This window comes from Cetorhinus maximus, chromosome 27 (assembly GCF_964194155.1).
Source record: "Cetorhinus maximus chromosome 27, sCetMax3.hap1.1, whole genome shotgun sequence".
Taxonomy (NCBI): Eukaryota; Metazoa; Chordata; class Chondrichthyes; order Lamniformes; family Cetorhinidae; genus Cetorhinus; species Cetorhinus maximus.
This window is the reverse complement of record NC_135905.1, coordinates 10,460,470-10,486,503: the sequence shown is the minus strand read 5'-3', so window position 1 is coordinate 10,486,503 and position 26,034 is coordinate 10,460,470. Positions and strand designations below refer to the sequence as shown.

The window sequence follows — 26,034 nt, the reverse complement described above, 5'->3', positions numbered from 1 at the left end:
CCAAGTATCAAGTGTGAATCATTGACTTTTCTAAGTAATATATCTATTATTTCAATATAAATAAATCAAAAGACATAGCTCAAAATTGAGGAACTGCTCAAGTTAACAAAGCCAAAAAAGTACTGGACTGCAGAGGCTCAAAAAGATAGCTCACCACCACCTTCTCATGGGCAATAAATGCTGGCCTAGCCAGTGACGCCTACATCCCATAAATGAATAAAATAATTTACTGCAGTTATTGGTATAAAATTGGTAGATAACTGTTTGCACTGCCTCTGGTGAGAAACAAATTCTGTTGCCCTCCATTTACATGACCCCATACACAATTATATTTTAATATATCTAACCAGTGAATGTGGCAATTTAACTGCAGATAGGTAAAATGTGTTCAGGAGGTCCAAGCAACTTTACAACAACTTGTATTTATATAGTGCCTTTAACATAGTAAAAAGTCCCAATGTACTTCAGTTGCTGCATTTTAAACTGCTTAGTTTCCAAAAAGAAGTCACTTGAGACTCCCTCCAAATTTCACACCACCACCAGAGGCAAGATCAGAAATCTGAGCTTAATTCCAAATTTATAACATAACTCCACATTGAGTAGATACACACCAACAGCTTCTGCAAACCTTTTAAATAATTTATTCCATCTCCCATTCAAATAGCTATTAAAGTGCATACACACTTTAAGTGCACATTTCCGATACTATTCCCAAAACTGAGACATTTTGCTGTTCAAGTTGCTGCCAGTTAAATGGAATCCTGCCAGTTAAATGGAATCCTGCACACAAGTTCAAACAGACACAAGGTCAACATGTTGTAAAAAAAAAGTTCTTATATTTAAAATTTACTACGAGTAGTACTTCACCCTATTAACACAATTTGTTAATTCGCACAAGTAATGCTTTGAATGTATTTGCAACAAAAGAGGAGCCTTGTGCCAACAAAGAAACGGGCCATGTCAGGTACAGAACTAGTAATTTAAGACACTAGTGAAATGCAGTATTGTTGCTTGTGATTATTTGATGAACAAAACTTCCATAATTGATCCTTCAACTTCTGTCATTCTATTCCCTACACATTGTAGCAACAAATCTTATAAATAATTTCATATATGAAAAAGGATCATAAATCAAAGGTTTCCTATTGGTTAGATACAATATATATATATATATACACACACACACACACACACACACACACAAACACAATATATTTTATAAATATGTATATATATTTATATCTCTCTTGAACACTGTACATGAGAAGCTTCACAATAGTTCTTTGCATTCTGCTACCCCGAACCTGTACCTCATGTGGCTCTGACGAACACAGTGGAAATCTGGAACTCTCCTGTAAATACTGATCCATTGAAATTTTAAAGACAGAGATCGCTAGCTTTTTTTGAGATGTGTATCCGGGGAAATGGAGCAATGACAGGTACAAGGAACTAAGGTACAGATCAACCACAATCTAAGTGAATTGCAGAACATACTTGAGAGGCTGAATAACTTGCTTCTGTTCCATGTTAAACAGGAATATTCCAGCAGATGCACAATAAATTCAAAAGCAAGAGCCTCCCCATCACAATTAAGAGTTAGAAGAGATGCCAGTTTTTGGTCAAACTTTGTCTAACCAGGTATCTTTTACCTTTCGCCTCAGTACCATTTTCTATTATTCAAAAAAGGTTGGAGGATTGCATTCTAACCAGAACGCAATTTGCATGCTTGCCATTTGATTGTGGAACTCTGAACACAGGCTGACCTTGGGTGCAGTTATCTTTGTGCTTTGTAATCCATAATTTCTTCTAGCAACAATTTAATTTTTGTCTGCACATCGTAAAACAAAAGATGTGATGAACACATAGGAAAATGGAAATATAGGCATAGGAAGAAAAAGAGAGGCTTTTAGCAGGTACAAGGGGAGCAAATCAGCGGAGGCATTAGTGGAGTACAGAAAATGCAGAGTGGGGCTTAAGAAAGCAATTCAGAGAGCATAGAGGGGATATGAGAAAGCTCTGGCTGGGAAAGGTAGGGAAAATCCCAAGATATTCTATAAGTATATCAATGGGAAAAGGATAACCAGGGAGAGAGTAGGGCCCATTAGGGACCAAGGGGGCAATCTATGGGTGGAGCCAGAGGACATCGCTAGGGTGTTGAACGAATACTTCACATCCGTCTTCACCCAAGAGAATGAGGATGAAGGTATCGAACTCGGGGAGAGAGACTGCGAGATTCTTGAGCAAATTGATATAGGGAGTGACAAGGTATTGGAGGTGTAGGTAGGCACAAATTAAAAGTGGACAAATCTCCAGGTCCAGATGATTTGTGTTCCAGGCTGCTGAGGGAGGCAAGGGAGGAGATCGTAGGGGCTCTGACCCAAATTTTTAATTCCTCTCTGGTCACAGGGCAGGTGCCTGAGGACTGGAGAACAGCTAATGTGGTTCCGCTACTTAAGAAGGGTTGTAGAGATACGCCAGGGAACTACAAACCAGTGAGTCTCACGTCATTGGTAGGAAACTATTGGAAAAAATTCTGAAGAAGAGAATCTATCTCCATTTGGAGAGGCAAGGTTTGATCAGGGATAGTCCGTGAGAGGGAGGTCATGCTTAACAAATTTGATTGAATTTTTTGAGGAGGTGACCAGATGTGTAGATGAGGGTAGTGTAGTTGATGTAGTTTATATGGACTTCAGCAAAGCCTTTGACAAGGTCCCACATGGGAGACTTATAAAGAAGGCAAATGCACATGGGATACAGGGTAATTTGATAAGGTGGATTCAAAATTGGCTTAGTTGTAGGAGACAGAGGGTGATGACAGAAGGATGCTTTAGTGACTAGAAACCAGTGTCCAGTGGCGTACCACAGGGATCTGTGCTGGGTCCCCTATTATTCGTCATTTATATAAACGACATTGATAACTATGTGGGGGGTAGGATTTGTAAGTTTGCAGATGACACAAAGATTGGCTGGGTGGTTAACAGTGAGGTTGAGTGTCTTGGGCTACAGGAAGATATAGACAGATGGTCAAATGGGCGGATAAGTGGCAGATGGAATTTAACCCTGAAAAGTGTGAGGTGATACACTTTGGAAGAAGTAATTTGACAAGGAAGTGTTCAATGAATGGCATGACACTAGGAAGTTCTGAGGAGCAAAGGGACCTTGGCGTGTGTGTCCGTTGATTTCTGAAGGCGGAGGGGCATGTTAGTGCAGTGATGTAAAGGCATATGGGACACTTGCCTTAATCAATAGAGGCATAGATTACAAAAGTAGGGAGATCATGTTGGAGTTGTATAGAACCTTGGTTAGGCCACAACTGGAGTACTGTGTGCAGTTCTGGTTGCCACATTATCAGAAGGATGTGATTGCACTGGAGGGCGTGCAGAGGAGATTCACCAGGATGTTGCCTGGGATGAAATATTTAAGTTATGAAGAGAGGTTGGATAGACTTGGGTTGTTTTCGTTGGAGCAGAGAAGACTGAGGGGCGACCTGATCGAGGTGTACAAGATTATGAGGGGCATGGACAGGGTGGATAGGGAGCAGCTGTTCTCCTTGGTTGAAGGGTCAGTCACAAGGGGACACAGGTTCAAGGTGAAGGGCAGGAGGTTTGGGGGGGGAGGGGAGGGAGTGCGGGATCTGAGGAAAAACATTTTTACACAGAGAGTGACGGTCTGGAATGCACTGCCTGGGAGACTGGTGGAGGCGGGTTGCCTCACATCCTTTAAAAAGTACCTGGATGAGCACTTGGCATGTAATAACATTCGAGGCTATTGGCCAAGTGCTGGTAAATGGGATTAGGTAGGTAGGTCCGGTGTTTCTCACTTGTCGGTGAAGACTCGATGGGCCGAAGGGCCTCTTCTGCACTGTAGTTCTGTGATATGTAGAAACCGTGGCAAAAACCTGATTCCCTTACGCCACACCTCCCACCACCCCCCGCAAGAAACTTCCAATCCAGACGTTTCTGGGTCAATTGCCAATTCGTTTCTGCACCTGCAGTTTTTAGAGGCCCAATTGATTTACAGAAACTGAATGCTTCAACAAAACAGATTGTGGAGGGCTGCCAAATAGACTTACTAGCAACTTAAAAGTGGTTTTAGTATTCCATGAGTAATAATTTAAACGCAAAGCCCAGCAATGCAGCAACTTAACAAAATTCCACCTCTTCCATTGGAAGGTTACTCAACAGGAGACTGAAATCCATATGCAGGAGGTCATATAGGAAAATGCTGACAACAATTTGCATTTACATAACATCTTTAATTTAGAAAAGGTGGTGAATTTGCAGGGCTGAAGGAACATAGTCTCAATCCTTTGTATCCTCTGTGAAGAGATTTAAATACAAAGATGAAAATTTTAAATTTTAAGCATTGGGTGACTTGGGCAGATGCACAAACAAAATTTGGTATGGCATTGGATACAGACAGCAGAATTTTTGGATGGTCAGCAGGTTATGGTAGATGGGAGGCAAGACAGGAGTACATTGAAATAATAGTGAAATCTGGAGGTGACAAAGGTACAGGTAAGGATTTCAGCAGTTGGGCTGACAGTCAGAAACAAGCAACGTCAAAGATGTATAGAGTCATAGAGGTCTAAAGCATAGAAAAAGGCCCTTCGGCCCATCGAGTCTGTGCCGGTCAAACAAATACCTAACCATTCTAATCCCATTTTCCAGCACTAGGCCCATAGCCTCGATCCCATGGCATTGCAAGTGTACATCCAAATACTTCTTAAATGTTATGTGGGTTTCTGCCTCTACCACCCTTTCAGGCAGTGAGTTCCAGATTCCCACCCACCCTCTGGGTGAAAAAATTCTTCCTCACATCCCCTCTAAACCTCCTGCCCTTTACCTTAAATCTATGCGCCCTGGTTATTGATCCCTCCACCAAGAGGAAAGGTTCCTTCCTGTCTACCCTATGTATGCCCCTCATAATTTTATATACCTCAATCATGTGCCCCCTCAATCTCCTCTGCTCCAGGGAAAATAACCCCAGTCTATCCAATCTCTCCTCATAACTAAAACTCTCCAGCCCAGGCAACATCCTGATGAATCTCCTCTGCACTCTCTCTCTAGTGCAAACACATCCTTCCTATAATGCGGATTCCAGAACTGCATGCAATACTCTAGCTGTGGCCTAACCAGCGTTTTATACAGTTCCAGCATAACCTCCCTGCTATTATATTCCATGCTTCGGCTAATAAAGGCAAGTATCCCATATGCCTTCTTAACTACCTTATCTACCTGTCCCGCTACCTTAAGGGAGCGGTGGACATGCACACCAAGGTTCCTCTGATCCTCTGTACTTCCCAGGGTCCTACTATTCATCGTGTATTCCCGTGCCTTGTTTGTCCTGCCCAAGTGCATCACCTCACACTTATCCAGGTTAAATTCCATTTGCCACTGATCAGCCCATCTGACCAGCTCGTCAATATCCTCCTGTAATCTAAGGCTATCCTCCTCACTATTTACTACCCCACCAATTTTCATGTCAATTGCAAACTTACTGATCAACCCTCCTACATTCAAGTCTAAATCGTTTATATATAGACACCACAAACAGCAAGGGACCCAACACCAATCCCTGTGGAACCCCACTGGACACAGGCATCCAGTTACAAAAACACCCCTCGGCCATCACCCTCTACTTCCTACCACTCAGCCAATTCTGGATCCAATTTGCCAAATTGCCTTGGGTCCCATGGGCTCTTACCTTCGTTATCAGTTTCCCATGCGGGACCTTATCAAAAGCCTTCCAAATAGACTGCGTCAAATGCATTGCCCTCATCTACACACCTGGTCACCTCTGAAAAATTCAATCAAATTGGTAAGATATGACCTCCCCTTAACAAAACCATGCTGACTGTCCTTGATTAATCCCTGCCTCCCCAAGTGTAGATTAATTCTGTCCCTCAGAATTGCTTCCAATAGTTTCCCCACTACTGAGGTTAGATTGACAGGCCTCCAGTTCCCTGGTTTATCCCTTCCTCCCTTCTTGAATAACGGTACCATATTGGGTGTCCTCCAGTCTTCTGGCACCTCTCCTGTGGCTAGAGAGGTATTGAAAATTATTGCCAGCACCCCTGCTATCTCCTCCCTTGCCTCACTCAATAGCCTGGGATACATTTCATCTGGGCCTGGAGATTTATCTACTTTTAAGCCTGCCAGGCCACTTAGAACCTCCTTTCTATGCTAATTTCTATATTTATATCACAGTCCTTCTGCCTGATTTCCATACCCACATCGTCCCTCTCATTTGTGAACACTGACACAAAGTATTCATTTGGAACCCTGCCTATGTCTTCCGGCTCCACACACAAATTACTACTATGGTCCTTAATGGGCCCTACTCTTTCCCTAGTTATCCTCTTACTCTTAATGTACTTGTAAAATAACTTTGGATTTTTCTTTATTTTACCTGCCAATGCTTTTTCATGCCCCCTTTTTGCTCTCCTAATTTCCTTTTTAACATCCCCCCTACACATTCTATACTCCTCTAGGGCTTCCGCTGTTTTTTGCCCTCGGTGCCTGCCATAAGCCTCCCTTTTTCTTTATCCAATCCTGTATATCCTTTGACATCCAGGGTTCCCTGGATTTGTTGGTCCCACCCTTTGTCTTTACTGGAATATGTTGGCCCTGTACTCTCTCCTATTTCCTTCTTGAATGAGTCCCACTGCTCTGATGCAGATTTACTTAAAAGTAGCTGCCCAGTCCACTCTGGCCAAATCATATCTGATCTTATTAAAATTGGCCTTCCCCCAATTTAGAATTCTGGTTTCTAGCCCATCCTTGTCCTTTTCCATAACAACCTTGAAACTAACGGAGTCATGATCACTATCGGCAAAAAGCTCCCCCACTGATACCTTTACCACTTGCCTAGCTTCATTCCTTAAAATTAAGTGCAGGACCGCCCACTCTCTTGTAGGACTTTCTACGTACTGGCTTAAAAAGCTCTCCTGGATGCATTTTAAGAATTCTGCTCTCTCTATACTTATCACACTGTGACTAACCCAGTTAATGCTGGGGAAGTTGAAATCCCCACTACTACTACCCTATTATTTCTACACTTCTCTGAAATTTGCCTACATATCTGCTCTTCTATTTCTGACTGTTTGGAAGCCTATAGTACACTCCCAGCAATGTGATTGCTCCTTTTTTGTTTTTAATTTCTACCCATATGGTTTCATTTGAGGAGCCTTCTAAGATGTCATCACTCCTTACTGCTGTAGTTGATTCCTTGATCAATATTGCGATACGCCCTCTTCTTTTACCTTCTTCCCTGTCTCACGTGAAGACCCTATATCCTGGAATATTGAGCTGCCAATCCTGCCCCTCTGTCAACCAGCATGACAGCATACTTCCATGTGTTAATTTGTGCCCTCAAGTCATCTGCCTTATTCGTCAGACTCCTTGCATTAAAATAAACACCATCCAACCTTGCCAAGCTCCCTTACGCATTAACTGGCCTATAATTTCTATGCCTTCCAGACTCACTTGCCCTCTCTAATTTTAACTGTGCACCTCCCCCTGCTGAACTTCCACTTAGGATCCCATACTCCTGCCAAGGGTTTAGTTTAAACCCTCCCCAACAGCACTAGCAAACCTCGCCACAAGGATGTTGGTCCAATTCCGGTTCAGGCGCAACCCGTCCGCCTTGTACAGGTCCCACCGCCCACAGAAACAGTCCCAATGTCCCAAAAATCTAAAGCCCTCCCTCCTGCACCATCTCTCCAGCCACGCATTCATCTGGGCTAATCTCCTATTTCTATACTCACTAGCACATGGCACTGGAAGTAATCCAGAGATTACTACCTTTGAGGTCCTGTTTTTTCATCTGGTTTCCTAGCTCCCTAAATTCTGCTTGCAGGGCCTCATCCCTCTTTCTACCTATATCGTCGGTACCAATATGTACCACGATCTCTGTCTGTTTGCCCTCCCCCTTTAGAATGCCTGCAGCCGTTCAGTGACATCCTTGACCCTGGCACCAGGGAGGCAACACACCATCCTGGAGTCACATCTACCGCCACAGAAACCCCTTACTATTGAGGCTCCTACCACTATTGCTCTTCCCCTCTTTTTCCTCCCCCTCTGTGCAGCTGAACCACTTTCAGTGCCATGAGCTTGGCTGCACTCCCCAGAGGAACCGTCACTCTCACCGTTTTCCAACACAGAAAAATGGTTCTCGAGCGAGATGCACCCTGGGGATTTCCTGACTACCTGCCTAACACCTTTCTTCTGACTGATGGTCACCCATTCCCTCTCTGTCTGCACTTCCATAAGCTGTGGGGTGGCCACGTCTAAAAACGTGCTATCCACGAAACTCTCAGCCTCGCAGATGCACCTCAGTGCCTACAGCTGCCATTCAAGCTCCGAAACCCGGAGCTCAAGTAGCTGCAGCTGGTGGCACTTCCTGCATACGTGGTCGGTCAGAGAGCAAGGAGCATCTAGGACTTCCCACATGTTATGTACTGCCTACAACATGGGACTGAGTTGCCCTGCCATGCCTCTAGTTGAAAAAAACTCTAAGTTAAATACAGTAAAAAAAAGACATTAAATTATTTGTGTACTTTAAATAAAATCTAGAACCCCTACCTTTCCTTCGCTTAATCTATTTTGAACTGGAGGAAAAAAGCTGGAGAAAAACACTTACCCACTACTCACCAATCAGCTCTCACCTTTGTGCTGATGTCGCTTTTTAAAGCTTCCCTGCACTCGTGCTGGTTCTGATCTCTCTGCCACTCTCTCGCGCTGTCTTGTGATGTCACTCTTGTTATTTTCAAGAAGAACTGACTGCAGGACACTCTTCCTAGACCGCTTCACCGCGATGCTGACTGCAGGATGCTCTTCCCAGACTGCTTCACCACGATGCTGACTGCAGGACGCTCTTCCCAGACTGCTTCACCGCGATGCTGACTGCAGGGCGCTCTTCCCATGCAAGTAGGCATGTGACAGAGGACAATGGATAAGAAGCTCAGCTTGGGTTGAATAGGATACTGAGGTAGGGAATAATCTGGTTGAGCCAGAGAAGTAGTGACCAGGGGCGGTGATGAAATCAGTGGCATGGAGTTTGTGGTGAGAGCCAAAGCCTTTGATGTTCCCAAATGGAGAAAACTACCTCATTAAAATTTGGATGCTGGACAACAGTCTGAAAACAAAGGCAGTAGAGAGGGTCAAAAGAGGTAATGTAGAGCTGTATGGAATAGTTACATGTGGAATCAGACACCATACTTAGAAATGATGGTGGGCAGCATGAGGAAGAACAGGGGAGGGGGGCAAGGATAAATACTTTTACCTGCAATGCTCTGCGCTCCTCTATTCAGGCCTCTTATGCATTCCCTATTTTCATCTTTCCTTCCTCCTTTAAGACACTCCTTAAAACCTACTTCTAACCAAACTTCTCATTATCTATCCTAATGTCTCCTGCGGCAGGTGTCAAATTTATTTGACAATGCTCCTATGAGGTGTCTCAGGATATTTTACTATATTAAAAGTGCTATATAAATATAAGATGCTGCTGTGTGGTGCCTTGCAAGGCAACAGTGCATGGGCAGAAACAGAAGCAAACTAGGATTCTAAACTTACAACCAGACTGGAACTGGTAACAAAGGATCAGAGCTTGCGGCATGACCAAAGACAATTTCTGCCTTCCCAATATATTGTGAATTTTCACCCCCCAAAAACAGGCCAGTTGTAAATGTTAAAAACTTTTCAATCTCAAGCCTGGCCCCAAACCAGGAGGCAGCTTGTCCATTTAAATACAGTGAGACAAGGCCTCACATTTAACTTTCCTTACAGGTTTAACCCTGGCTGGCTGGGTTTCCCAGGCTTTAGGAAACATGGCACCTCAAGGGAGGCAAGGACAGCTTCAGAAAAATGGTATGCACCCTTACAGCACTGCTTCTGGGCCAGTAGGAACAAGAGTGCTTCCCTCTGGCTGCAAAGTGTTACTAGCTTCCTTAGGATCAGAACCACCACCCCCACTGCCACCACAGACCATCTGTCCCCTTTATTAATGCAGAATAAACATTAAGATTTAAAAGTTTCTGCACAGTGGAAACAAAAACATGCTCTAGAAACTACAGGAGAAGAGTGAGTTTTCTAGCACTCTAACAAGTGGATCTTAGCTTTAAAAAAATTCCCTTCAAATTGTGTTTCTTCAGACTCCTACTTTTCAAAAGAGCGGTATGGTTTCACAAATGCACATTGCAAGTGGCCATTCATTAAGTATGACCCAAGACAATGTGTTGTTGAGAAGTTAATTTAACCACTGGCCTAATGTTGCTTCAATGACATCCACATACATACTTTCCTGAAGGAAATCAGGAGTGGGTACAATGGTTGATTTTTCCTCTCCATCTGTGCTGCAGCCAATCAACTTTGTAAAAAAAAAATCAATGCTTATGCATAAACTGCGGCAAAAACTTGTTTTCCATCCCCCCCACCCCTCTACTGTTACTCCTAGTTGAGATCAGCTAATTCAGCAGGGATCAGGAATCAAAACATGGATCTTTTGATGTGTATGCGATAGAGAGGAAATCAGTGCTGCATTTTACTCAACAAGTCACCACAGCACTGGATAGGGATCATGAGAGGCAAGTTCAAACTTCCCAGTGCTTTTTATATGCAAGTGTTATCAACGACTTTGGCTAAGGAGCAAAACTGTTTGAAAAAAACATACATGTCAACTAAAATTAAACCTAGTAAATAAACCTGAACACTACCTCATATTGGTAGAGTGCATTATGTCCTATTTCTCTACAGAATACACTATTTTCCCCCCAATATTTTAGTAGTCAGAATCAATCCTTTAATTCACCTAGTCTCACTTCCCTCCACTGGGCTGAATCTTACCTATGTCAGGCGGGCTGGGCAGGAGCAGAGCCAATAGCCACCCGCAGTCAGCTGCACTCTGCCATTTTACGTGGGCGGGCCAATTAAGGCCCGCCCAGTGTAATACGTGGCCAGTCACGCTCAGCACTACCTTTGCGGGTGGAGGGAGGAGGAAGAGTCGGGGCCTGCGCTCTTTCACGCTGCCTCAGGAAGATTAACTTGATAATGAAACTTCTCAATAAATGACCCAAAAAATTATTTAAACATGTCCCTTCATGTGACAGTGTCACATGAGCTGGGACATGTTTATGCTTTTTGCAAATTTATTTAATTATGTTATTAAACCTTCAGGGAACCTCATCCCGCCCGTGGATGAGATTTCCTGAAAAACGCGAAGGTCGCTTGGGCTCTTTGCCTGCCCACCAACCTTAAAGCTGGACGGGCATGTTGTTAATGAGCTAAATTACTTTCCTAGTGGCCTTAATAGGCATTTGACAGTTCGGCCGGCACGCACCCGCCAAACGCAAAATCGAAATGACGCGTATGACATTGGGACGCACACCCAATGTCATCTCACGTCCTTTTACACGTTGCCATGTCAGGCTTGCCCCTGCACTCTGACAGCAATATTCTGGCCACTGTTTCGGCAGTGATTGATGTAAATGTTAGCCTTGCACCTCAAAGTCCCACATGTAGTCTGAGAAACTGGGCCAGGTTTCAGGTCGGCATCAACATACAGCAGCAAGCTACTCAGTTCACCCACATACAGGATCCAAGTTTTAGCAAGAGCATAACTTTGCTTTCAAGTTAGATTGATGTACTTGCATATTTTCATGTTGCTAAAATCCATGATTGGGAACAAAATAATTGAGTAACTGAAAAAGCATCAAGGAGTCAGCATGGTTTGTGAAATATCCAACTAACCTAATAAGACCTCTATGATAACATCTTATGTAAGAGACGGAGCTAAAATTGAGGCATATGAATTGGGAGACAACCATATGACATGGATAGGACATAAATTGGGAGTTAGGAAGCCGAAAGTTGAAATAAATTGTCCTCTGATAAGCAATGGGGCTTCAGCTTTTCACTCTATACAAAATGACTTGGATTTTGAACTAGAGTTTGGGAATGGTGCAATTGGAACCATCTCCCACTATTCAACTGTACTCCTGAACAGCAGTTTCTATAAGCCTCTTACAAATCAAACATTAACCTTTTGTGTATCTAATATGATACAGCATACCTCTGAGTTAACAATCGACCTTTACTGTTGAACTAGGTGGGACACAAGAAAAAACCAAGAGAGATATAAGTCACATAATTGGAAATCCAGATGTCGCCAAGTTGTATTTCTGATTAGCAAATGAAAACTGAGGAGCAGACAGTCATAGGGTATCGGATCCCAAAACTCACTCACACTGTACATGCATGCTTTAAACTTTTTTTGCCATTTGTTGATTTCCATCTTGCTATTCTATTGAAGTGAGAAAGTGCTTCAGTAATTGTTACTGATGGGTGGCTGATCATTTTCATTAAATATATTCAGTTTGTGTATGAATGATTTTGTCCAGTTAAACAATAACTTTTATTGTCTTTAATGTAGAAAAATGTCCCAGGTACTTCACAGGAGCATTAATAACGAGCCACAACAGATGACCAAAAGCCATTTACACAGCCTCCTTGAGTTATATTATGGGTCTCCGATAATGAAAGAAAATAAAAAGCCAAAATTAACATGGATGTCAGGCACCCAGACAGACTCACTAGGATACTACTGCAAATAAGGAATTGCAGTTAGAGATAGTTGAAAAGTCAGGGTTTTTTCCATTACTGCTAAGCTTTGGGTCAGCTCACAGAGGCCTTTGACATAATGGGTTCTTTAACATAGATAGTAATAGATTGTTTCAACTAGTTGGTGTGATACCTGAGGTGCAAATTTAAAAAGGTCACAAAAAAACCAAAAAATCCAGGTTTGGAAAAAAAAACTTTCAGAGGGTGGTTCAATTCTCTATTACAAACGGTTGTTAATGCAGAATCCATAAATTCTTTCAAATCCGAATTAGACAGTTAAAAGACAGGAGGCTGTGGGGAGCAAGCAGATGGGATTTGTCGGGATGGCTCATTTGGTGGAATTTGCCACTGCACACCTGAGAGGTCAAATAGGCTGTTTCTAGGCAACACCATGACAAAACGCTGGATTTAGCTATTAGAGATACAACCTTCCTTTACATGAACATAGACCCTACATCAACAAATGGAACAATCATGGTCCTAGTCTTTATGCTGAAGAGGCAAGAGGACTATCAAAGTTAAAGTTTCAAGTAGCTAAAAGTATTCTTTGTATAGCCTGTTTCCCTACATCCAGGATAAATCCTGCATGGTCACCCTTTCCCCAAGCTCAATCCATCAGTGCCAAGGACTGCTGTAATATTATCAGGAGGTAGAAGGATCTTTTAAAGACAAGGGTCGATTCATTACAGGAAACATCCTCAACTAGATAATTTTGTTCTTCGAAATAGCGTTATTAGGATCTTTTCCTTCTGCCTGAGGGGCCAGATGGAGCTATGCTTTAACATCTCAACTTCAAGATGGCACCTTCAACAGTGCAGAACTCCCTTAGTACTGCACTAGGTGTCAACCTAGATTTTTGTACTTGAGGGACTGGAGTGGGACTTGAACCCCCAATCTTTTGATTCAGAGGCAAGAGTGCTACCAGCTGAACCACAGATGGCACATGCCCATGTAGGTACTTAGGAAACTTTTCAATAATGATATGGTGATAGTTGTTTAAGCTTTTCTGTGCTTTTTGCTTTCTCCCTTATGTTGGAAATCATAGTACCAATATTGGTCAATTTGACAGATGTCATCAGTGACAAGAAAGCCTGACCAATATTCATCCCTCAATCAACATCACAAAAACAAAATTATCTGGTCACTGTCACAATGCTTTGGGAGTTTGCTGTATGCATACTGGCTGCATTTCCTACATTATAACAGTGACCACCACACTTCAAAGGTACTTCAGTGGCTGTGAAGCACTTTGGGATGTCCTGTGGTCATGAAAGGTACGATATAAATGCAAGTCTTTCTTTATACAAATCAAAGGTGAAAAGGTGGCAGAGATTTGTCAAGGTGCAATGCACAATGACCTCTGCTGTTTAGTGATAGGATGTATATTAAATATCTTGTATGGCACTTTTTATACAACAAGACCTCTTAGACGTATTCGTCGTCCGTCAGTTCGAGCACGTCGCTGGCCAGCGGCGCACCGACAGTTTGTATTACAAAACATAAGCGCATTGGTTGATCTATGGGAAAGAGCCAACTAAGACAAAGCAGCAAAAAGCTTATGGTCAAGAAAAATATACTTACTTTCTTTTGAATCCCTATTAATTACTGTTTGCTAGGTTAGGCAATCTTAACTACCAATAGCCAATTCCCTTCACTTGCCTGGCATTTGCTATGTCATATTTTTTAGAAAGTAACTTGATGTTACCATGTTTTTAATCTACTGAAGCTTCTGGATCCAATGAGTTCTGCCTTAGAGCCAATTTAAGATTGCTATCCAAATATACTCATCAGTTCTGATGTTGAGATCAGCTTCTTTGAAAGCATTTCTTTCAGACAATACAAACTTGCTTTTAATAAATTTCAGTTAGACAAGCAAGGTGAAAGTTGAAATGTGATTTGCAGATCAAATAATTTGAGGACAATGTTTGATTATTATGCACTTGTAGGCTTTGCACGTAACATATTTCAAAGATGAGAATTTCTGATTTAACATGTAATGACTTCTTTCCAGGAGGCTGACTGGGACACCTTGGTTTGCTCACCCACTTCCAAGTGCTTCATTCCCTTATTTTGAAGTGAAATAACTGTTCAGTGAGCAAGTGCAACTATTTTGTACAAGTGCAAGATTCCAAGAAAGTAATGAGTTGAAATCAGATAAACCTTTTCCTGGAAGATGTGTTGATTTGGACAGACACTAGACAAAGTTTCTACTCTTCCTCACATATCATCGAATCTTTCATTCCCACTTGAATCACTGAACAAGATGGCAGGGCTAATCTCATCAAAAAGCAGGGTCTCTAGCGATGCAGCACTTCATCAATATAGCAGTGGAGTGTCAATCCAAGATCAATTCTTGAACATCTTAAAAAAAAACACAATTACTAGAATTCTTTTTCCTAAGAGAAATCTCCAAAGAATATAATACACGACATGACCCAAAATGAAAATAGATCAATCAACACAAATGTTGACTCCACTGGAGCAAAATCACAGAAGATATATAGTGTTAAAGCTAAGGTAGCATTCTAATAACTCCTTCTCAGTCAAAAATTGTTATTTCAGTAAGATACAAGTATTCTCCCTTGAATCAAACAACTTACAATATAGTGCCTTTGACATAATGAACTGTCCCAAGACCGTTCTCACAGGAGTGTTACAAAGTGAAGTCTGACACCGAGCCACAAAGAGATGTTAGGTCAGGTGATCAAAAGCTTGGTCAAAGAGGCAGTGTCTTAAAGGAGGCAAGTGAAGTAGAGAGGTAGGGTGTATAGGGAGGGAATTCAAGAGTTTGGGACCTAGGCAACTGAAGGCACATCCGCCAATAGTGGAGCAATTATGATAGGGAAAGCACAAGAGGCCGGAATTAAGGGAGTGCGGATATCCTGGAGGGTTATGGGGTTGGAGGAGATTAGAGATAGGGAGGGGCAAGGGTATGGAGGGATTTGAAAACAAATCATAATATTTTATCCTATTGTCATTATAAAGAGTTCCAAGGAAACATGCACTAATATTTAGCAAACACCAAATTGGCAATTTAAGCTCAACCATTGATCCATCTCTGCCTCCTCTGGAAGTCCCCAGCATCAGAGATGCTAGCCTTCAGCCAATTCGATTCACTCCACGTGATATCATGAAATGGCTGAAGGCAGTGGATACTGCAAAGGCTATGGGCCCTGACAATATTCCAGCAACAATACTGAAGATTAGTGCTCCAGAACTTGCCACGTTCCTAGCCAAGCTGTTCCAGTACAGCTACAACACTTGCATTACGCGGCTATGTGGAAAATTGCCCAGGTGTGTCCTATACCCAAAAAAGACAAATCCAACCAGGCCAATTACCGCTTCATCAGTCTACTCTCCATCATCAGTAAAATAACGGAAGGGATCATCAACAGTGCTATCGAGTGGCACTTGCTTGGCAATAACCTGCTCACTGACGCCCAGTTTGGGTTCCGCCCGGGCCACTCAGCTCCTAACCTCATTACAGCCTTGGTTCAAACATGGGCCAAACAGTTGAACTCCTGAGGTGAGGTGAGGTGAGAATGACTACCCTTGACATTAAGGCAGCATTTGACCCAGTGTGGCATCAAGGAGCCCTAGCAAAACTGGAGTCTTTGGGAATCAGGGAGAAAACTCTCTGCTGGTTGCAGCCATACTTAGCACAAAGGAAGATGGTTCTGGTTGTTGGAGGTCAGTCCTCTCAGCTCCAGGGCATCACTGCAGGAGTTCCTCACAGTATTGTCCTCAGCCCAACCATCTTCAGCTGCTTCATCAGTGACCTTCCTTCCATCATAAGGTCAGATGTGAGGATGTTCACTGATGATTGCACAATGTTCAGCACCATTCATGACTCCTCAGATACTGAAGCAGTCCATGTCCAAATGCAGCAAGGCCTGGGCAATATCCAGGCTTGGGCTGAGATGTGGCAAGATTCGCACCACACAAATGCCAGGCAATGACCACCAAGAGAGAATGTAACAATCTCCCCTTGATGTTCAATGGCATTACCATCTCTGAATCCCCCACTATCAACATCCTGGGGGCTACCATTGACCAGAAACCGAACGGGACTAGCCATATAAAATACTGTGGCTACAAGAGCAGGTCAGAGACTAGGAATCCTGTGACGAGTAACTCACCTCCTGACTCCCCAAAGCCTGTCCACCATCTACAAAGCACAAGTCAGGAGTGTGATGGAATACTCCCCACTTGCCTGGATGAGTGCAGCACCCACAACACTCAAGAAGCTTGACACAATCCAGGACACAGCAGCCCGCTTGATTGGCACCACATCCACAAACATTCATTCTCTCCATCACCAACGCACAGTAGCAGCAGTGTGTACCATCTACAAGATGCACTGCATAAATTCACCAAGGCTCTTTCAACAGCACCTTCCAAACCCATGACCTCTACCATCTGGATGGACAAGGGCAGCAGGCACATGGGAACACCACCACCTGGAAGTTCCCTCCAAGTCATTCACCATCCTGACTTGGAAATATATCGCCATTCCTTCACTGTTGCTGGGTCAAAATCCTGGAACTCCCTCCCCAACATCACTGTGGGTGTACCTACATTACATGGTCTTTAGCAGTTCAAAAAGGCAGCTCACCACCACCTTCTCAAGGGCAACTGGGGATGGGCAATAAATGCTTGCCCAGACAGCGAAGCTCACATCCCGAGAATGAATTTTTTAAAAACACACTGCTGCCACTGCATGACAGTGGTGAAGGGATTGAATGTTTCAAGTCGGTGGCTGGGATGCCGATCAAGCAGGCTGCTCTGCCCTGGATGGTATTGAGCTTAAGTGTTGTTGGATCTGCACTCATAAATGCAAGTGGAGATTATGCCTCCACACTCCTGATTTGCGCTTTGTAGATGGCGGACAGGCTTTGGGGAGTCGGGTGGTGAGTTACTCGCTGCAAGATTCCTAGTTTCTGACCTGCTCTTGTAGCTACAGTATTTATATGGATGACCCAGTTCAGTTTCTGGTCATTGGTAAACCTTAGAATGTTGATAGTGGGGGATTCAGCAATGGTCATGCCAGTGAACATCAAGGGGAGATTGTTACATCCTCTCTTGTTGGAGATGGTCATTGCCTGGCATTTGTGTGGTGCGAATATTACTTGCCATCTGTCAGCGCAAGCCAGAATGCTGCCCAGGCCTTACTCGATGTGGACATGGACTGCTTCATGCTTCAGTATCTGAGCAGTCACAAACAGTACTGAACATTTGTGTAATCATCAGTGAACATCCTCACTTCTGACCTTATAATGGAGGGAAAGTCCTTGAAGTAGCTAAGATGGTTGAGCCTAAGACAATGCTCTGAGGGGCTCCTATAGCAGTGGCCTGGGACTGAGATGATTGGCCACCAGGAATCACAACTATCTTCCTTTGTGCTAGGTAAGGCTCAAACCAGTGATGAGTTTTCCCAGGTTCCACTGGCTTCAATTTTGGCGAGTACACAGTTTAATTAATGCAACTTTCTAAAAAGAATTCCTACGTTTAGCAGTTTGGTAGGATTTTTAAAATGTCAATTGCTCAAACAGCAAAAAGGTTAGAAACTGAGACACTCAATTTTTCATTCTCAATTACCTGTCAATTGCATGCCTGTGATATGAGTTAATAAATTCACTAGGTGGTAGCAATGCTTTTGAAAGCTATGAAGTCAGGGAGGGATATGGATTTGCCCACTTAGCAGCACCAGATTTAAACCAGACTAAGCAAAGAGTCACCATATCAAAGGTATAGATTCCTCTCTTTTACCTCATAGCAGAGGGAGATAAACCATGTATATTACAGCTTGAGGACAACTTACCAAGGAAGAAAATAAATAAGTGTTCCTTTTAAAAACATAAGTCACTGTCTTCATTTGCCACACTAAAAATCTACTAATTTATCCTTGCAAATTTAGTACCTAAAAGTTATGAGCTTCATAATTTCCCGGAGATTTATTTAGATTCTGAATTGTGTGATTATCATGTGCACCAACACAAATCATTTTTTGACACTCAACTTGTGAGGTGGAAGGAGGCAGAGAAAGATTAAAATGTAAATAAACTTCCCCTTTGACTCTAGCATAATTTTAAAATGATGAATTTATTTTCTGTATACAGTTCTTTGCAATGAATAGAGCGAGCAGTTTGATATCTGTGGAAGGTTTAGGTCAGTATGTGGTCTTCTACATTAATGAAGATTCTGCATACAATTGATAAAGAAAATGTTACGGAGTTGAGAAGTTCACGTGCATTTAAATTTCTTTACTTCCTACCCCTTACAAAACTATAAACTTCACTTATTCATATTTAATCCTGACAGCCAACTGTATGGTCAGAACCACAGGTAGTCAGACTGGAGACTGCATTAGTCATGACCATATGATTCTCTCAAATACATGCAAACAAAAATATCCCAAATGACTACCATATTTAAAAAAAGAACTGGAAGCACATTAAGTATGGGTTGCTTCAGAGTACTGTAGTTCAGAATGAAATGAAGGAAATCTTCAATTTACATCCCACTGCAAAGAACAAGCATTGTTCGAAAGTAAAGGAATATAGAATGAGAATAGAGTACATTATTTGAAAAATCCCATATTGCACAATCATAAAGGGGAACTGATGACAGTTAGAATGACAGGTCATCAAGAGTCCCCATATGCATATAACATCTCCCCACATTATTTCGTCACAATTTTATTAAACTGTTTGCATGCTATCCAATGTTCAACTTATGTGTGCCTTGGTACGTTAACCTTCACTCCAACCTAGGGTACAGCAAGAATAGAGAAAGGCTCTGTAAACAAAGGAAGAATTTTGAATGCAATAACTTAAGAGATGGGAAGCCAAACAGAGGTCAGCGATGATGATCGGGTATGGCTTAGTGCAGAAGAGATGTTGGCAAGAATTTTAGGAAGTTGGAACTTGTTGGAGAGAAGCTCCAGGAGGTCAGCGTGGAAGGCATTCAAGTTGTTGAGCACTGAGGCAACGTAAGTGCAGATAAGGGTTTCAGTGGCAGGTGCGGATGTAAATGCAAAGGATGAACTATGCTGCAGAAGTATCCAGTTCAGTAATGGATAAACTGTGGGATTTGAAGAACAGCTAAGTGGTATATCTTTTGGTCCAACCAGAGAAAACAGCAAAGGAGGAAGTTGAAGTCAGGAGCACAGATATCAAGACCTTGGTCCAAGCCGAAAAGAATGGAAAAAGCTCACCTTCATACTAACACCAACCCATACAACTGAATCTGCAACCGGAATCCTCCAGCCCCCTCACCGAAAATCAGGCAAGGAACTGGTAATTTAATGAAACACTTTCTTTTGAAGAATCAACAAATGAAAGACAAGTTTGGTAACAAACAAAAAACACAAATTCCAGAAGCCCAAGTTCCCAGTGTTATGTTCAATTGGAGAAAGTTCTCGTTCACCCACAACTTAATGTTGGACGGGTATTCTGATAATAATGGCAAAAGGACATTGATTGGAGGTGTCTGCAAGTTAGACAATTAGGTATAATGTGCAGACAGGAATAAATAGTTATGAAGTGCACAACATATCCTGGAAGAGTAAACAAGGAAGTAGAGAAGAGGCTGATACAAGAATTGCTGAACCAAATACATTCAAAATTTCGACATAACAGGAAATCAAGATCCTAAAATGGCAACTTCCACTGATTTTAAATACAGCTCTTCACTTCTAGCCTGCAAGGTTAAGTTTAGATAGAAGTGTACATCCTTGGAAAATCCAGTGCTGCACTTTTAAATTTGTGTTGAGAAGAACAACATAAGAAATAGGAGGCATAGGCCATTCAGCCCCTCAAGCCTGCCCCGCCATTCAATAAGATCATGGCTGATCTGCCCCAGGTCTCAACTCCTCTTTTGTGCCAGTTCCTCAACTCCCCAATATTTAAGAAATCCATCTACTTCCTCTTTAAATACTTTTGTGATCTAACCTCCACAACTCTGAGGTAGAGGATCCAGACATTCACTACCCTCTGAAGAAATTCCTTCACATCTCAGATTTAAATGAGTGTCCCCTTATTCTGTAGTTATGTCTCCTAGTTTGAGATTCCCCCACTAGTGGAAACATCTTCTCAACACTTACCCTGTCGAGGCCCCTCAGAATCTTGTACATTTCAATAAGATCACCCCTCATTCTTCTAAACTCTAATGAATAAAGGCCTAACCTGTTTAGCCATTTTTGATAAGCCAACCCTTAACCCTTTCATCCCAGGAATCAGCCTAGTGAATCTCTTTAGAAATGCCTCCAATGCCAGTATTTTCTTTCTTAAATACGGGGACCAAAACCGTACACAGTACTCCAGGTGCGGCCTCACCAACATCCTTTAAGTTGTAACAAGACTTGCCTATTTTTAAACTCCAACCCCCTAGCAATCCAGGCCAAAATTCCATTTGCCTTCTTAATTGCTGCACCTGCATGTTAACGTTGTTTCATGTACAAGAACACCCAGATCCCTCTGTGCTGCACTTTTTTGCGACCATTTAAATAATAGTCTGCCTTTAGATTCTTCCTACCAAAGTGCATGACCTCACACTTTCCTACATTAAACTCCATCTGCCAAATTTTTGCCCACCACTCAACCTATCTATATTCCCTTGTAGCTTCCTTATGTCCTCATCACAATATGCCCTCCCGCCTATTTTTGTATCGGCAGCAAATTTGGATACATTACACTCTGCCCCCTCCTCCAAGTCATTAATATATAGTAAATAATTGAGGCCTTTGGACTGATCCTTGTGGCACTCCACTAGTTATGTCTTTCCAACCTGAAAAAGATCCATTAATCCTGACTCTGTCTTATGTGTTAACCAATCTTCAATCCATGCTAATACATTACCCCCAATACCATAAGCTCCTATCTTGTGCAATAACTTTTTATGTGGCACCTTATCTAATGCCTTCTGAAAATCTAAATACACAACATCTACCGGTTCCCCTGCTTGATTATATCTGCTTGATATATCCTCAAAGAACTCTCGCAAATTTGTCAAACATGATTTCCCTTTTGCAAAACCATGTTGACTTTGTTTGACTGCGTTAAGCTTTTCTAAATGCCCTATTTCTTCCTTAATAATGGACTCTCGCATTTTCCCAATAACAGATCTTAGGCTGACTGGCCTATAGTTTCCTGCTTTTTATATCCCTCCCTTCTTGAACAGGCGCACCACATTAGCAGTTTTCAATCCACTGGGACCCTCCTGGAATCCAGAGAGTTCTGGAATATTTCAACCAATGCCTCCACTATCTCTGCAGCCACTTCCTTTAAAACCCTTGGATGCAGGCCATCAGGTCCTGGTGACTTGTCTATCTTTAGCCCCTTAGCTTGTCAAATACTTTGTCCTTCATGATAGAGACTGTTGCAAGATCTTTCCTCCCATTAGCTCCTTGCTTATCTGATATCTTTGGGGTGTTTAGTGTCCTCCACTGTGAAGACCGATGCAAAATATTGGTTTAAATTACATTCCATTTCCCTGTTTCCATTATCAATTCTCCAGTTGCATCCTCCAAGGGTCCCACGCTCACTTTAGCCACTCTTTTTTTATACTCGTAGAAGCTCTAGAAGCTGTTTGTTTTATATTTCTTGCCATTTTACTTTCATAATCCTCTTTATTAGCTTTTTAGTCATCTGCTGCTGGTTCCTCTGGCCTACCACTAGCTTTTGAAGCTTTGTATGTTTTAGTTTTTGAAAGTCTGTTAGCCACAGGTGGTTCATCCTTCTCATAGGGTCCTTCTTTTTGACCAGGGTAAATTTTTGCTGAGCGTTACGAAATATCTGCTTTAGATGTCTGTCACTGCTCATCCACTGACCTTCCTCTTAGTCTATTTTCCCAGCCCACTTTAGACAAGTCTTTCTTCATACCTCTGTAATTGCCCTTATTTAAGTTGAGGACACTGGTTTGAGACCAGAGTTGCTTGCCCTCAAACTGAATTTGAAATTCTGCCATGCTTTGATTGGTACCCCCGGAGGATCCTTAACTACAATCTCTCTTCTTAATCCCACCTCATTACACATTATTAGATCTAAATTAGCCTGTTCCCGGGTAGGTTCTGTAATGTATTGCTCTAAGAAACAATCCCTGATGCACTCTATAAATTTGTCTTCCATGTTACCCCTGCCAATCGGGTTTGTCCAGTCAATATGCAGATTAAAATCACCCATGACAATAGTAGCGCCCTTCTTACACGCCTCCACTATTTCCTGATTTATACTTTGTCCTACAGTGAGGCAACTCTTTGAGGGCCTATAGACGACTCCCACCCGTGACTTCTTCCTCTTGCTATTCCTTATTTCCACCCAAACTGATTCCACATCACGATGTATTGCACCTATATCACTACTCACCACCATATTGATATATGATTTTCTTAGCAAAGCTACCCCACCTCCTTTTCCTTTTTGCCCATTTTTCCCTGAACGTCAAATACCCTTGAATATCAAGTTCCCAGTCTTGGGCACCCTGCAACCACGTCTCTATAATGGTCATGTTGGACTCGAAACGTCAACTCTTTTCTTCTCCACCGATGCTGCCAGACCTGCTGAGTTTTTCCAGGTAATTCTGTTTTTGTTTTGGATTTCCAGCATCCGCAGTAGCTTTTTGTTTTTATCTCTATAATAGCTATCAAGTCATATTCATTTATTCCTATTTGCACTGTCAGCTCATCTATCTTGTTACAAATGCTGCGTGCATTCAGATAAAGAGCCTTAAGCTTTGACTTATCATTATTGCTCATTCTGGTTCTGATTTCTGCTGCACTCTTCTGCTAATATTTTCTGCCCCTTCCTGTCGCACTTCGATTATCATTCGCCTCTTCACTACCCTGCACCTCTGCTGTTTCTTTTTGATTTTTAAAATTTCCCTTCAATTGAACCCTCCCCCCATTAAATTAGTTTAAGGTCCTGTCTACAACCCTCTTCACCAGGACACTCGTCTCAGCAAGGTTGAAATGAAGCCCGTCCCAACGGAACAGCTCTCTTCTTCCCCAGTACTAATGCCAGTGCCCTGTGAATCGGAACCCATTTCTCCCACACCAACGCATTGAGCCACGCATTTACCTCTCTATTCTTATTTACCCTACGCCAATTTGCATATGGTTCAGGTAGTAATCCAGAGATTACCACCTTTGTGGTTCTGCTTTTTAATTTAGCCCCAAACTGCTTGTAATCTCTCAGCAGAAACTCTTTCCTAGTCTTACCTATGTCATTGGTACCTACACAGACCACAACAACTGGATCCTTTCCCTCCCACTCCAAGTTCCTCTCCAGCCCATAAGAGATGTCCTTAACCTTGGCACCAGGTAGGCAACACAGCCTTCAGGACTTTGTCTTTGCTGCAGAGAACAGTATCTATTCCCTTAGCTATGCTATCCACTATTACTACTACATTTATCTTTTCTCCCCCCACTTGAATGGCACTCTGTACCACAGTGCTGTGGTCAGTTCACTCATTCTCCCTGCAGTCTGTGCCCTCGTCCACACCTGGAGCCAGAACCTTGTATCTATTGGACAAGGGAACTGGGTGAGGCTCCCCCAAAGCTAAATTCTGGATCCCCATACCTGCCTCACTCACAGCCATACCCTCCTTCACCTGACCATGATCCAAATTTTATGTAACTCATTTAAGGGGTGTGACTATCCCCTGAAACAGTGCCCAGATACCTCTTCCCCTCCCTGACGTGTTGCAGTGTCCGCAGCTCAGACTGCAGCTCAACTCTGAGCCAAAGTTCCTTGAGCAGCCAACACTCGCTGCAGATGTAGTCACCGTGGATTGCACCAGCGTCCACCAGCTCCCACATACTACAGCTGCAACACATCACCTGACAGCCATCTCTACTCTATTTAATTAATTAATTTGGATGCTAAATATTTTACAAGTGAATTTCTTAACTGTACTCTTCAGCTGTAATAACGTCTCCTGATTTAAACCACTTGGCCAATCAAGAGAGACAGGGAAGAGATCTCAACCAATCACCTACCTGTTTTCCTTTGCATCATGAAGCTATTAATGTATATACTATTGGAAAATATTTTTCTTTAAAATAGAGGTTTAGTCTGTGGGTGTGTCTTAATTGGATTAAAGCCAGCTAGTCTGAGTGCTTTGCTGTGTACTAGTTTTGAGATGTAAACAGAGAGGTAGAGTGCATTTTTTGAATAGAGCACTCAAAAAGTGAGGTTAATTCTGGCACCTAGCTAGGAGAGACCAAGCAATATGTTTATATTACTAATAAAATTGGTACTATGAAAGGGGTTTTATTGTTAGAGAGGTGGTGTTCAAAGCGGCTGGTGATACAATGAGAATTTACATTCAATGGGCTGTACTAGGTATAACAAGACAACCATTTTGTGTGTGTAGAGGAGAGGCAATGTGAGATCAAAAGCAGCTGTAAGCCTCCAACTGTCTCCATAGGAACCAAAGTGAAAAGAACCTCATTTTGAGTTCATAAGGTGAAAATGCTTTATCTGGTGTCGAGTGAAGTCTATGGGTTGCTGTAGCTTTAGTGGAGATTAGTTTGGGAATTTGTTAAAAGTTATGATCATAGTAATCTGCAGCCATGTGTACATATTTAACTTGTGTAAATTAATTAAATGTTTCATTTAGCTTAATATAAAGCCTCCTGAGAACTGGATTTCTGAATTTAGGGTTGTATCTCAGACATAACACTTAAAATTATAGGTCATGACAGTTGTTTAAAGTTTCCCTCTGATGCTTTTAAAAATAACTCAGCTTTACCAACTGCTCAGTCATAATAATTGGGGGCTCTTGCCAGGATAAATTATATTTCTAGTTCCTTAATTAGTTTGGAATTGGTGAATCTTAAGCTTACGAGTACGAGAGGCACTTTCAATTGAGGATTTGGTGAGGTATTTTAGAAGTGGTGAGACTGCAAGATGGCTTTGGCAATTGCTAAGACTTGTCTGGGAGTAGAAGAGATTACTCTGTTTGGGTTGGAGAAAATAACCAAAAGTTAGTTAACAGAATTGGCAGAAAAGTTAAAATGGGGGTTACCTGCTGGGGCTAGGAAATCAGACATAGCTAAAAGTATAGCACAGAATCTATAGTTGGAAGTGAAACCTAGTGAGTCACAGCTGAAGGTAGTGAGACTTCAGTTGCAAATGAAGAAGCTTGAATTAGAAGCAAAGAAATTAGAAATTGTGAAGATGGAGAAGGAAGAGAAAGAGAGAATTCCAACCGAAAATATTGGCAGTTAAAAAAGAGATGCCAGTAGTTGAGGAAGGATTTATCTCTAGAGTAGAACCGAGTGGGGAGATGTTTAATTTGTACAAACTCTTCCAAAGTTTGAGGAAAAAGATGTTGAAGCATTCTTTATTTCATTTAAGAAGCTAGCTAAACAGATGAAATGGCCACAGAAAAACTGGACGTTATTATTAGTCAAAGT

At 42.2% G+C, this 26,034-nt stretch overlaps 1 protein-coding gene across 2 annotated transcripts in view; it reads right to left on the bottom strand.

The window, feature by feature from the left end:
• The window catches only part of LOC144668555 (AP2-associated protein kinase 1-like), a 106,238-nt gene that overhangs the window by 59,536 nt on the left and 20,668 nt on the right, over positions 1-26,034 (bottom strand). The gene's annotated exons all lie outside the window — the stretch shown is intronic.